We start from the raw sequence: 15,129 nt of genomic DNA on the forward strand, positions 1-15,129 counted from the left end.
ACAGTCCATTCCCACTCTGCCTCCTCACAGTCTGGGCTCCGCAGTGACTCCAAACTGGCCAAGTTCCCTGGATAGCCTCAATAGGCATTTTGGGTTATCTTTTCTCCCCTCACGGTCAAAATGTCCTTCGATTCTGTCACTTATCTAAACGGACCCACTGACCATATCAAAAGGAGAAACACAAGAGAGACCTGGAGAAGGTCATCCGATCCTTATCTTCATTTATGATAGAAAAATGATTAAGTGTCCGTACAAAAGTTTCCCCATAAGACAGCTTTCTATATAGGAATTGAACCGTGGGTTTTTATTACGTAGACAACCAAATCAAAAGCCTTTAAATTAAACAGCCCCAAATGTTTTTAAAAAAGATCACAATGAATAAATAATATGCTTTAACACAATTCTAGTCATTGTTGGATGTACCTGGAAGATTTAAGTATTAATGAGGCCAGGTGTGATAACACACACGTGCATCGTAAGTTCAAGGCCAGCCCGAGTTGCATAGTGAAGACTTGTATGAGAAACCATAAGTAAAGAAAGGTATGGTTGGTGGGATGCCTTGCTCATCCTTGATGATTCGCTGGGGCTGGGGCTGGGGGGCGGGGCGGGGTTAGTCCTGCTTCAACTGAATGTTCCAGGCTTTGTTGACTCCCCATAGGAGAAGGCCTTACCCTTTCTGCAGAGTGGATAGAGGTGGGTTGGGGGAAGGTCCCCAGGGGGAGGAGGGCAGGGAGGGGAAAATGTAGTTTGTATGTAAAATCAAACAGGCTACCACTGAGCAGTGTTGTCATAAACCTTTAATCCCAGCACTTGGGAGGCAAAGGCAGGGGGATCTCTGAGTTCAAGGCTAGCCTGGATTACAGCCTGAGTTCCAGGACAGCCAGGGCTACACAGAAAAACCTTGTCTGAAAACAAAAACCCCAAAACAAAAAGAACCAAGAGAACTGAAATTTGATGGCAAGAGAAAATGGATGTCCTAGGTAAAAAAGAGACATGCAATCCATACTCTGACCACATTTTTATTCTACAGAGGCCCTCAACGTGTTGGGTCATGCCTGACTATATTGGTGGGGATGGATCTTTTGTAGTCTCTAAGTTGGAGATGAATCTCTTCCAGAAGTTTCCTACACATACACATAGAAATACTGCTATTTAAATTTACCGCCCCTTAGACCAGGCAAGCTGACATATAAAAATTTACTGTGAACTCTTATTTTAAACTGGCACTAGAATGGGCAATGGGATTAACTATACACATTTAACTTTATTTACTGTCAATTGACCTTGTGTCTCCACTATGTAATATCTAGCTATGTTAAAATGAATGAGAAAAATTTTTAACAATTGCACCTCAACTTATTTCTCTAGAAAATGGTAAATAATGAGAATATTGTCTGCTCCTCAGAGTTATTTCAAGGATTGCATAAAAATTATAATTTTAGGGACTCAGGCCAATACATGATTGTAATATATAATTAGTATATATTGGCTAAATTATTACTACTGTGCTCTCTTTTTGTAATTATCTTTCCTCCACAAAAGGATTTAGAACTCTTATCGATGACCTGTTTCCCTTTTCCCCATATATCTATTATTTTAATCATGAAAATTGATGGCCTCGTAGAGAGTGGCTCATTATCACTGATTCATTTTACTAGACGCTATATGAACTTTGCACATTTCTTTTAAATTCCCTCAGCCTATAGTTTTCTCACCAGTACAATAAGATACTCTTAATGCCTTCCTAGAAATGGGTACTCAAATTTAGATATATTGTATGTACTATACATATGTAAGTGCCCAACACTTTGTTGAATTAATTTATGTTAACAATTGTCTTTGGCTTTTATTCCCTTTCATAAAATATGCTAAATTATCCCTGTGTCCTCTTTTAAAGGGAGCCAGCCAAGTTCAAGACTGGTAGAAATTTCTCCCTAGGGCTATTATAGCTTCTCAATGGAGACTTAGCTTACTCCAGGGATGCCACATCCTTGATCAATGAGTGGCCCTTTAGCAGGTGTGATGCAAGTGAGATCACCTTCATTCAAAGACAGGTTACCTACCACCCAAACAATTGTCCCAACTCATAAGAAGTGGAACCCCATAAATTGTAAATACAAATGAGGACATTTCATGATACAGGGTGCCGTTATAGTTTTAAAGAGAAATCAGGCACTAGGGAAATGTCTATAGATCTATAACGATGACACCAACTAAGAATCTAAACAACAGAGGAGAGTCTACCTTAAATGCTTTCCCTTGATAATGATATTGATGACTGACTTATATGCCATCCTATAGCCTTCACCCAGAAGCTGGTGGAAGTGGAAGCAGACACCCACAGCTAAACACTGAACTGAACAGGAATCCAGTTGCAGAGAAGGAGGAGTGATGAGCAAAGGGGTCAAGACCAGGCTGGTGAAACCCACAGAAACAGCTGACCTGAACAAGGGGGAACTCTTGATTCCCAGACTGATCACTGGGAAACCAGCATGGGACTGATCCAGACCCCATGAACGTGGGTGTCAGTGAGGAGACCTCAGAAATCTATGGGGCCTTTTGTAGTAAATCAGTACTTATCCCTAGCATAGGAATGGACTTTGGGAGCTCATTCCACATGGAGGGATACTCCCTGAGCCTAGACACAAGGGGGTGTCCTAAAGGATATGACAGACTCTGAAGACCCCCTATGGAAGGCCTTGCCCTCCCTGCGGAGAAGAAATGGTATGAGATAGGTATAGGGTATTAGTTGGGGGGAGGGGCAAGGAGGAGGGGAGACAGAGGGAACTTGACATGTAAAATAATCTTGTTTCTAATTTAAATAAAAATGGAGAGAAAGAAAAAAGAAATCAAAGTAAATAATTACATGCATAAATAAACCAGCTGTAATACCACCACAAAAACAAAAAACAAAAAACAAAACAAAAACAAATGAGGACATTTCCAGCTTAGAACTTGAACTGATATTTTTAATTTCAGAAAGACAGACAAACAATTCACTATAGCAGAATCTCCTTGATGGCATTAAGATGATCCCTGGTATATGGCAAACTGTTTTTCTGGAAAATAAGGGTCAAGCACAGGTTTTCTCCTGTGAATTGATCCCTTCTATGCCTAGGCAATTTTTTGACTTCCAAAGACCACTTCAAAAACTATTAGGTGGCTGTGTTTAAGCATTGTAAGTGCCAGCTTCCAGTAGATTATAAGGTACATGATATAAAAACACCTTAAAGCATGTGGTGTTTTAAGCAGGCCATTGGATGCATATCAGTGAAAACTGCAGGGAAGAGAGCCTAAAAGATGGGAGAAATTCAGGAGGATTCATCATGATTGAGGTAAAAACAATGTATAGTATAGACAATGCTGCTGTGAAAGACAATGACACATGGACTTCAGTCTCTCCATCTCTAACCTTTGCTCCAACAGTGGGAACCATCTGTACACACAACCTAGAAGCAATGCCAGGCTCTACATGAGAGCTCTTGCTGTTGCATTCAAAGCTTCTGCTAGTGATATAAGGTTATTTCTGACAAAATAACATGGATACACACACACACACACACACACACACACACACACACACACACACACACACACACACACGATGTCCTATAATTGAAGCAATGGAGTGTGAGTGTATGCGTTCAGTTGGCAATGTAGTAAGACCTAGGAATCAACTCCTAAGAGTGAGGCTGCTACACTAGTGTTAGTGGGGAGACCTTGGGTGGGAGTTGTGCTGGCCCGCATGGCTTTAGGAACTGACCTAACCGAAGTAGTGGGGAAACGAAGAAACAACAGACACATGTACATAAAAGGTGGGACCAGGTGGCTGTGTACTCTGATGGAGAGGCACCAACACCAACCTGGAAACCCTCTGTCTTTGAGGTGGCAGGCAAAAGGTTAACTGATGTTGGTAGGATGTCTCTGAAGGGGAGCAGTCTGGAGTTGCACCCATTCCTCTGATCCTGACTGGAGAAAGCCCTGCCATTCCCATGGGTCTGAAGTACTGGGGTCCTTGACGTGATGGTGTCCATGTTAGTAATACATACTCTTTCAGGACTTCATGCCATCCCTACTGGGTTTCCTTTGGTTAGTTACTCAGTTAGATGGGCAGTATTGAAAAACATCACACACTTCATTGTGAAACTTTGTTCTTTAAGGATATGGAGTAGGTGTGGCTCGATCTTTAAAAGATGCTTAAGGCCCACTTTAAGGAAACTAAATATTCCTGTAAATAAGATTTTTGTTGTTTTCTGTAGTAGAGAATGTTTAAGTACAAACAAACAACCCAGAAACACTAAAACTCTCAGCATCCATCCTGTGAATATAACTGGATGGGGTGAGGCTTTGCTTGTAGTCTTCACAGGAAAGTGGGAGAATTTCACCAAGAAATTCAGGTGCTTCTGCAACGAGGCAAAAACTATAATTTGCAATTTGAATTGTGCTCTTTTAGCTTAAATAACATTTAGTATTTTAATGCCTTTGTATATATGCATTATCTCTTTTTATCCTTTGATTTTTCAAGAGAGGTTTCTCTGTATAGCCTTGGCTGTCCTGGAACTTTTTGTAGACCAGTTTGTCCTAGAACTCAGAGATCCATGGGCTTCTGCCTCATGAGTGCTGGGATTAAAGGTATGCACCACCACCACCTGGCATGAACTGTCATTTTTAGTATCTTAAAAACAATCACATCTTTAAAATAGTCTTTAGAAACGTACTATTAAAATTTCTCGATGATCAACTTTTTCAACGAAAGACAGAATGTGCTGTATATTAAGTACTTTGTAGAAAGCTAAAGACAGCCTCTGGTTTCTGAGAACTCACTGTTTTGTTTTTAAAACTCCATGCTTTTTATTGACATGATTTTTAAACATCATGTTATTGATGTCTTATGCCTTAAACTATCATTTTATTTATTTTTAATTTAAAAATTAAGACTCTTTAAGCTCTAGGAACCCATTTGGTGCAGGCCCTGTGCATGCTGCCACAATCTCTATAGTTCATCTGCACATCTGTCCTGCTGTGCTTAGAAGACCTGCTTCCCTGGTGTTCTCTAATCCCTCTGGCTCTTAGTCCTCCCACCCCTTCTGCAGAGTCTGTCAGTACCAAGGGGAAGGAAGGATTTGATGGAGACACCTTGTTTAGGGTTGAGCATTTCAATGTTTCTCACTATTTGCATATTGTCTGGCTTTGGTCTCTGTCCTTGCTCCCATCTGCATCAGGAGGAAGCTTCTCTGATGATGGCTGAGCAAGGCATTGATCTATGCGTATAGCAGAATGTCCTTATTTGGTTTTCCTCTAGGTCCTTGACCCATCCATCTACTCACAGGCCACCCAAGCAACATTGGGTATTGGTTTGAAGGGGACACATGACCCCATCCTTAATCCAAAAGCTATCTCCAATTGATAGCCACTTACAAGTAAAAAATTAATTTTCTCCAAGGGAGTCTCACTGGAGAAACAAACCACACTTAAGGGTATGCCCATGCCCAGCAGTAGACGGCCATACGAAACTAACTCAACGGCATGTTTGGAGGTTCTTTTTCTCATACTGTTAAGTTAGGGCATTTTTGTTTTTGTCTTGCAGGTCTTTTGTGTATATATTAGAGCTTCTGGTTTTGTGCTTTTAAGGGATTCCTGTGCATGAACATATGTGTCTCTGCAGCTGTATGTATTTCTCATGCCTTTTCTTTGGCTCCTTTTCTTATTTGGTTGTTTTATCCTATTCTGACTTGCTTGCATTTTTATTTATCTTATTGTATTTTGTTTTGTTTTATTAGCATTCCTGAGATGCCTGTTTGTTTTCTAATGACAGAGAGAAAGGTGGTGGATCCATATGGAAGAGGAAGTATGGAGAAACAGGGAGGAGTAGGCAGGAAGGGAAAACATAACCAGAATATATTGTATGGAAAAAATCCACTTTTGGTAAAAGAAAAAAATTAAGATTCTAAGTAGCACCCAAAGTATTGGGTTTCCTTGAATGAGAGTTATGAGCTTTGGCTTCCATCTTTCTAAAATAGGTGACTAAAGGTACCAGAATGAAATATACATATGACAATTGCCTACCTCTTTTCCAATACTAACACTTTAGCGGGCCCAGTCCATTCACTGGAGAATACCTCGGAATCAAGTGTCACCAGGACAAGCCATGGTGCCAACAGTGGGAGGGCTTGGCTTGAATGGTGGCATTGTATTTTATAGGACTGACTTCATTTTAACAAACAAACAAACAAAAAAAAGGCAGTGTGGAGCCTTTCATTCCCAAACTGACTTGGCTGTCTTAATCAAATGGTCAATTACAGATGGATAGTAGAACACATGAGAGCAGCCATTCTTAAGAATCAACTTCTGCCGGGCGTTGGTGGTACATGCCTTTAATTCCAGCACTCGGGAGGCAGAGGCAGAGGCAGACGGATCTCTGTGAGTTCAAGGCCAGCCTGGTCTCCAGAGCGAGTGCCAGGATAGGCTCCAAAGCCACACAGAGAAACCCTGTCTCGAACCCCCCCCCCAAAAAAAAAAGAATCAACTTCTAGCCATGTTTCCCCTATTTATTAGTTAGGTCAAGGTGGCTAAAACAGATGTTTGTAACTACTACAGGCTGAAAGAATAGGATGAAGAAGAGAAAGAAACATCAAGAAAGAAAGATTTTCTTTATCCTGATCCCAAACAAGTTTTCTTCAATGCCATGAAAAGGGTGTAGAGAGACTGTACAAATGTGATTTAATGAGCATGAAATAGAGTTTTTAGGGCAAACTCCGTTCAGGGTGAACTTCTCCAAATTAGCAGTATAATTAGCCTTCTCTCTAATTACAAGCGATAATTAATAGGCCAAAAGTTCAGAACATGTTCTTCTGTAGAAGTTTATTCTCTTTGACTTAAACAAATACCAACAAAATTCTTAATGCATGCTCTTTTGGAAAGGTCATGGGGCTGAAATTAAGGTACATCTTGATATTCACAAAACAAATTCATTTCGATATGACATTCTTGCAAAGTTCTTTGCCGTGTAATTAATTCATTGGACACTGACTGGCATCAAATGATGGGCTGATGCAAGTTGTCTTGATCGTGTTAAATTACACATTTACCTAAAGCTGAGGTAAAGTAATCCCACAGCGTTTGTTAAAATATTTACATTGCCAATTAGCGTAATGGGAAACAGAAGATTCTGTATGAGATAGCTCAGAAAAATAGCAAAAGTAACTAAACAAATGTAACAAATGAAGAACAAAGTCATCTTTGGAAAAAAGTTATGGAATCTCTTCTGAGTCCAACATGTTGCCTTTTTTTTTTTTTTCACATAAGCCCATGAAGAATGCAGAGTCTCCATGTCCTTGAGAATTTGTTGTATGGCACTTAGAAACATGCTGAAATGCTTTTTGTGTAAAGCAAATCAGAGCAGACGATGTAAGTGTTCTGGTGAAGGGGCTGTCCCAGTTGTTGGGTTGGAAAGAGTCCAGATTAGATGGGTGGGTGGGTAGGTGAACACTAAGAACGATTGCTCCCTATGGGGCCAAATAATTGATATCAAAACGTGAACCTGTGTGCTGTAAAGCTGCCAGGTCCCCACGTCCTCAAGGAAAAGGGACCGTCTTATTCAGTTTCCAATGTCTCTTCTCTGATCTTGATTGTGTGCTGAAAATGGAATTAATTATCATGTCAATGAGTTCATCTGTAGAAGGAAGAAAGCATATCAGACGCTGATCTGTACCACAAGCCTCCTGGTATGTTTGCATGCATCATTTAATTTAATAATCAAGAGGACCTTATTAGAGAGAAACTTCCATCTAACATCTTGATAAACCAAGGCTAAAGAAAGTTCAGTAGTTCCACTTACAAGTTGTGGAGCCAGGCAGTGAGTGTAATTGGCATAAAGTGTACTTTATAGAATACAGTATGCACTGACGACTTGCCTCATGAACTCACTAGAATAAAACACAAAACTTCTATTTCACATACAGTTGATCTGGCAATATATGAAAGATGTTAATATGCCAGACCAATCGCCTTTACAAAGAATTGTGGTAAAATACACATGATACCACCTTAAGTAAATTTTAGTTCACACTTAGTGTTTCTAAACACATGTATACTGTTGTGTCACCATCACCACTGTCATCCACAAAACCTTTCATTCTGTCTGTTAAATCTGTACGTGTTAGACCACAGCCCCCTGCCACCATTGTGATCTCTGGGTCTATGAATTTGATCACTCCAGGCACCTTGTATAAGTGGGATTCTAAATCCTTTGTAAATGCCATATCTCATTTATCACAAAGTACTCAGGGTTCATACTTGTTGTGGCATCTATTATAATTCTTTTCTTTAAGACTGAGTAATATTCTATTGCATATTTGCATTTTAAATGCAATACAAAATCCATGTTTTTTGTACACATTTATCCATTCATAGACATTTGAGTTGCTTTCTCCTTTTGGATGTTACAGAAAATCTGCTGTGAACCTATACCTCTTCAAGACTCTGCTTTCCGTTATGTGGGGCATGTACGTGGGGGACTTTAGGCCAAATGGCAGTTCCGCTTTTAAGGTCTTGAGGAATCAACATACAATTGGCTGTAATGGGTGTGCCATCAGCACACAAGAATTGCTGCTTCTCCACATTCTCAACTATGCTTGTTCTTTTTGTTTTTGATAGTTCCTGTATTAGCTATTTGTCTCTATGGTGTGCCAAAATGCTTGACAAAAGCAATTAAAGGGAGGAAGAGTTTATTTGACTTGCAGTTTAAAGAGTATATTGCATCATGGCAGCAGAGAAGGCTGCAGGAGCTTGAGGCTGCTCACATTGCATTCACAGACAGGAAGCAGAGAGGGGTGAAGGCTAGTGTTTGGCTTCACTTCTACTTTATGCCCTTCAGGATCCTGAGCCATAAAATGGTATGGCCCACATTAGTGATAAGTGAATCAGAAATGATTTGGTATATATACATATTCCCACCTTATTCTAAAGCCTAAACTAGAAAATCCCTCACAGACATGCCCAGAGACATATTTCTATGGCTATTTTAAGTCCCATCAAGTTGTCAATTGATTAACCACCGCAGTAGCTCTCCTCATGGACCTGGGTGAGGGAGAAGCAGTCACCTTTTAATGAATAGTTACACATAGAGAAGCCCAATATATATATATATATACAATATATACATATATATATTGTATATATATATATATTCCTAATCATTTCTGATTCACTTATTACTAAGTCTAAATTTCTTTACGATGATATGCGAGTAGCACAAAACCCTCAAGATAACAAGTATGAATTATCAATATCAGTTGAGAAGTTCTTATCACATATATTTAATTCTTCCAATAACTTCATGAGAAGCCTTTTGTCCTCCAGATTATTACTGAGCTAGGAGATCAAAATCTAGGTCCTCTGGCACCATGTGCTATATTATCTCAGGAAGACCAGAGGCAGTTGGAAAAACACCCAAGGTAGAGTGACTTGGGTGTAGATTACTGAGTTGCTGTATATAGAGTAGACCTGGAAGGAATGTGGGGTGTGGCATTACTTGATTTGAGCGTCAGGTTTTTGAGGAAAATGAATTTAAAAGGTTGGTTCTAGTAGTAGCATATTCTAAAATCACAACATTGAGAATTAGACGCAAAATAGAACTCATGTCCTTACAGTGATGAAAACCACCTTGTGTTCTTAGGAGTCTGTTGCTGATGCACATAGATGCTACAGCTTGAGTCTAAATCACTTCTTTTTCAGAGTCTTGTATGTTAAAGGCCTGGTTGCCAGCAAGTGGCATTACTGGGAGGTAGAGCCTCCATGGAGGAAGTTAGGTCAATGGAGGTGTACCTTTGATGTAAATATTGGGACCTTATTTTATTCCTTTCTCACTCTCTTTCAGTTGTCATGGGTGAGTGACTTTAATCCCCTGTGTACTCTCCACAGTGTATCACCACAAGCCTAATAGCAAGAGAGCAATTCGACCAGGTGCTGAAATATCTGAAATCATATGTCCAAATAAATTTTCCTCAGAAAAAGTTGATTTACGTCAGGAATCTGCTACAGTAACAGAAAGTTGTCTAACACATGTGCAAGATTTCTTCTCCTCCTCTTGATTTTATACCTCAAAATGGAGATCCCTTACTGTCTCCAGAAGAACCAAAAATATATGCATCTATATCTGCATATTGTATCTATGACATTTTCTAAGTTTTTTTTAGGAGACTATGATTCTTATGTTGTTTGCTTAGTTTAATTTTGAAGATGATGGAATATCAAACATTCTCCAGTCTCTATGTGGAACTTACATGTTTAAATGAATCTCTATAAGTGAAAATATTAAATTATCTTTCTGAAATTGTCTCTATGACATTACTGAGGATACCATTCATTTTAAAAAATAAATTCTTAATAATGTTTAACATTCTGATAGTGAAATTTCTAAAATCACTTGAAATTCAACATTCTAAGATACAGTAAACAATAAGAAATGACATGATCATACATCCTTACCCCATCCTTTTATCATTATTTGATTAACTGATAATGGCCATTTAGTCACTGGACAGTTTTGTTCACTAAATATTTTGGAAGATGATAACAACATTAAATTGAACTTGGAAATCAGAACAAATTAGAAGCATAAACAATGAAAAAATACTAGAAAGATTGTTGTTGTTTGAAAGAAAATGGCCCCCAAAGGAGGTGACACTAATGGGAGGTGTGGCCTTGTTGGTGGAAGTGTGTCACTGTGGAAGTGAGTCTCCTATGCTCAAGCCATATCCAGTGAGACAGTCCACTTCTTGTCTGCAAGCCAAGATGTAGAACACTTGGGCACTTCTCCAGCACCATGTCTGCCTGTATGCCACCGTGTTACACCATGATGATAATTGACTGAACCTCTGAAAATGCAAGCCACCCCAATTAAATGTTTTTCCTTTACAAGGGTTGCTGTGTTCATGGTGTCTCTTCACAGCAAGAGAAACCCTGACTAGCACAGAAGTAAAAGTAATTTTAGAATCATCCAATGTAAGCAGATATCCTTAATATTCTCTGTGGTTTCTATCCATTTTAAAGTATTTCTTAGTTGATACTAAAAGCTCTGTCAGTTTGCAGAGACACAGGCAAAAGAAGAAAGGGGAATTTTTAAATAGATAAATCAATACTAAGAGCAATTGGCCAGGTATTGAAGCTCTGTTCCACAGAAGGGAGGGAAGAGGAAGCGTAGGAAGAAGAAAGGTGAGGGGTATTGTGCATGGAGTAGGGAAAGAACCTCTGGATGAATGAAAGAGTTTGTAGCAAGGGAAGTAGGAAAATAGTGCAGATGAGATGGTGAGAAATGGTTGGGTGAGATATGGAAGGACAGTTGGGCAGTGGAAGAAATACACCTGATCATGGGTAGAAATGTTTTTCTTCCTCAGGGTTTGACAGTTCATGAATGGAAATGGGAAGACTATCTAGGGGCAGCTCACAGCTGGGAACTGACAACAGGGAAGGCACACAGTCAAGGGCAGAGACCAGGGTAAACAGGTAGATTATCTAACGCCAGACTAGAGGAAGAAAAACCCGTAGAACAAGGCTATAAAAAACGTTGTGTTCTTTTGTAGAAGGGGCCAGAGCCTATCCAAACACTAGCTAATTCCTTTTTACATGTGTTCTTACTTTAAGGAGTTGGCTTTGATCATGGAGCTGCTTTCTTCAACCCAAAACACAGGCTACACAGGGACAGCACAGATGGAGTCACCAAAGGGAGGCCGACACACAGAATGTGTCCCATTAACTGTTCCCTACATCCATTGGTGGTCCCAGAGTTTGCCTCTTGTGTGATCTAGGAAGCCTGTAGCAAAGAAGCTGCTCACATTCTGTGGGGTGAAGTATAGAGAAGAGTTATAAGAAATAAGATATTCAAATGTTATGGTTTGTACTAAAGAATTTGAACTGCCCACTCCCTGCACTGGAGGTCTGGGCCACTCAAGAGGGGAGCCTCACAGATATTGACATTAAGATAGAATATGCATTTGTCTGGGGTGGCATATTATTTTTTCCATGTGTATGATTATGAATCATTTGCCTGAAATGTGAACACTGAGATTTTAAATCTTTCTGGAAATAATTTTAGGGAACTTAACACTTTGATCCAGGACATCACAGTCAATTTTTTCCTAAAAAAACAAAAACAAAAATAAAACAACAACAACAACAACAAAAACATGTTAGCAGCCACCTAATACCAAGATGCTTGACCTATCATTAGGGGTGAACAAGCATCTGAGAGAGATAAAATGCATCTGATCAGAAGACAAGTTCATTCCATAAGCAATTGGCCTGGGCCACTCTCCATGTATGCTTTCTCATTTCTTCTCCAATTCTTTTTTTAAATTATTTTTTATTAGTTCAAATTAGGAACAAGCTTGCTTCACATGTTCCTCTCCAATTCTTATTGTACAGTTTTTCTTAAAAAATCTAATTGTCTCATTAATATTATCCTCATGAGCAAGCATGCACCTATTTATTCTGTATAAATATTACATATATGTCTTAAACACATATGTGTTACATTCTATGTGTAATCAAAAATGGGTGAAATGACAACTATCTTTGAGTACTTAATAGTTATCTGTCAAATTCAATAGCATGTCTGAAAAATCTAATATCTGGTGTTTACTGCTAAGAAATTCAAATATATAAAAAATAAAAACAAAACAAAAAAAAGCCCCATAAGGTCAAACAAAAAAGAAATAATCCTTGTCATCTAGAACCACTTTGGTGCCCCCATATTCTGGGAGAAGAACTTTGCCTCCGGGTTTCACACTGACTGGTTGACTCTCTCTACTTTTTCCTTTCTCACTGATCCCACAGCCACTACTGTTGCTTGCAATGCTTTTCCTTGAGACTTTTCTGAAAGCATCATGGCACCTATGGCTACAGTTTTGGTAGCACTTCTTTCAATCAATACTCTGTCAAAGAGTAGAAGATACTTTCTAAATTCTTGTCCAGCCCTGACTTTCGTCCTCAGCTCAGACTCTGCCAACATTGGTTATCTTTAAAAATGTGTGCTTTGAGGACTAAGGGTTCACTCTGTAAACTGGGAAACAGCCAAGTCCTTTACTTGTAAACCCACACCTAGCATTTTGTTCATAGGCGACTTGTAATAGTCTCTGTAAAGCTATACTCTTAAGTCGCAGTGTAAATGTGCTGGCGAGTGTGCTCTAGTTTGCTTCTCTGTTGCAGTGATAAAATGCTGACCAAAGGCAACTTAGAAAGAGAAGGGTTTATTTAGCTTACATGTCCTGATCACTGTCCATCACTGAGGGAAGTCAGGGCAGGAACTCTAGTAGGAACAGAGGCAGGAACCACAGAGGAATTCTGTTTATTGGATTGCTGTTTTTTAAATTAATTCAGGATGCCTGTTCAGGATGGTGCCATGCACAGTGGGCTGGGCCCTCCAGCATCAATAATTAATCAAGAAAATGCCTAATAGACATGCTCACATGCCAGTCTGATCGAGGGGATTCTTCAGTTGAGGTTTCCTCTTTCCAGATGACTCATTGTGTCAACATGACAAATACTAACCAGAACAAACTATAATTATATTACTATTTTTAATGTTTGAAACATGAAGTTATTTCCTTCTATAAATCTCAAAATCTATCTACCTAGATCATCCCATCTCACTCAGAAGAAATCCCACCTGAAATAGTGATATTGTTGAGCTTGATAGTAATTTATGTGGACCTACTTGTGAGCATTATTGTAGATGACTCCTGACAGTAAGCAGCCTTCTATTTGGGGGTGACATTTACATCTCTATAGTTTTCACCTTCCTTTGGTTATTTGTATACACCTGATGCATGCAGCATTCAAGTACACCTGGGATTGGAGTGTTGGTTTATATCATCTCTTTCTTCAGACATCTACACTGCTTCTTTAGGCATATACTTGTTTAGTATATACTTCTCTTGGCACCATATATAGTACTTATTGAATGAATCTTGTCTTGTTCCCTGTTGTTACCTCACTTTCTGCCTCTCAAGCACCCCTTCCATTCTTTCTGTGGACTTCCCTCCTGGGTTCTTCTCCTTTTTAATTGTTTGAGAATCAGGTTGGCTATGTAGCCCAGGCTAGCTCCCAACTCACATTCTCCCTTTGCATCCTAAAAGATGTTAGGGTTTCAGGCTGGCACTGCTATCACTTTGGCTTCTTTCTTTCTTTCTTTTTTTTCAAATCAGATCTACTAATGTAGCAACATAGTTCCCCAACCTAAGGTGCTGAAGTTGAGGTGGAGAGTGGGTGGGTATGGGTGGGGGATGATTTTCAAGGGAAGGAAATATGAATGGCATAGTAGCTCTTAGATGCCTTCTTTCCTGGTCCCTCTCTAGAATTGAGAGGAGTTCTCCAGGTTTTGCTCCTGTTCCTGCCATCTGGCCCAGACTTAGTCAGAATACAAAGGAGGAAAAACAAATGGGAACAAGCTGCGATTTCGGTTTTTACCTTTTATGCTGTAAACTGGTCAATTCCATCTTGGCTGACACTAGACGTTCAAAATCTTTAAGACAGGTAGAGACTGACCAGATGAAGCGGGAGGTTAATTAAAATTCAGATACATATACTCCAGCCTAGCTGCTTTGAAAATGTGCCTCCTTCTCAATGTGAATTACATTAAAGTTAGAAAACCCACAGGAAAAGGAAGTGAGCTACTGGAGGCAGAGCTGTAGGATGTCTATTTGGTTCCATTTTAAGGGGCAAATCTGAGGGTGAATCTGAGTAGATTAGTTATACTGGTATTGGGGGCAGTGGAGAAAGAATTTGAGGATGGTTCTTGAAATTACTGATGCATTGTTTTCTCAACTGGCTGTTGCATAATGTGGTGTAGAAATCAAATAGGCAGGTGCCTGTTCACACACTGATTGGAAGAATATGAGGGAGCAGAGTCAACTCCTTGTCCTAGGTGGGTTTGACTTGTACAGAGGACCCACCTTTGGCACTGAGAAGTGACAGTCATCTAAGAACTGCATGATAGAGTTCCAAACAACAAGAGAGACAGACAGACAGACAGACAGACAGACAGACAGGAGGGAAGGAGAGAGGGAGGGAGAGAGGGAAGGAGGGAGGGAAAGAAGGAAAGAAGGAAGGAAGGAAGGAGGAAGGAGGGAG

Source organism: Cricetulus griseus, chromosome 3 (genome assembly GCF_003668045.3).
Source record: "Cricetulus griseus strain 17A/GY chromosome 3, alternate assembly CriGri-PICRH-1.0, whole genome shotgun sequence".
Lineage (NCBI taxonomy): Eukaryota > Metazoa > Chordata > Mammalia > Rodentia > Cricetidae > Cricetulus > Cricetulus griseus.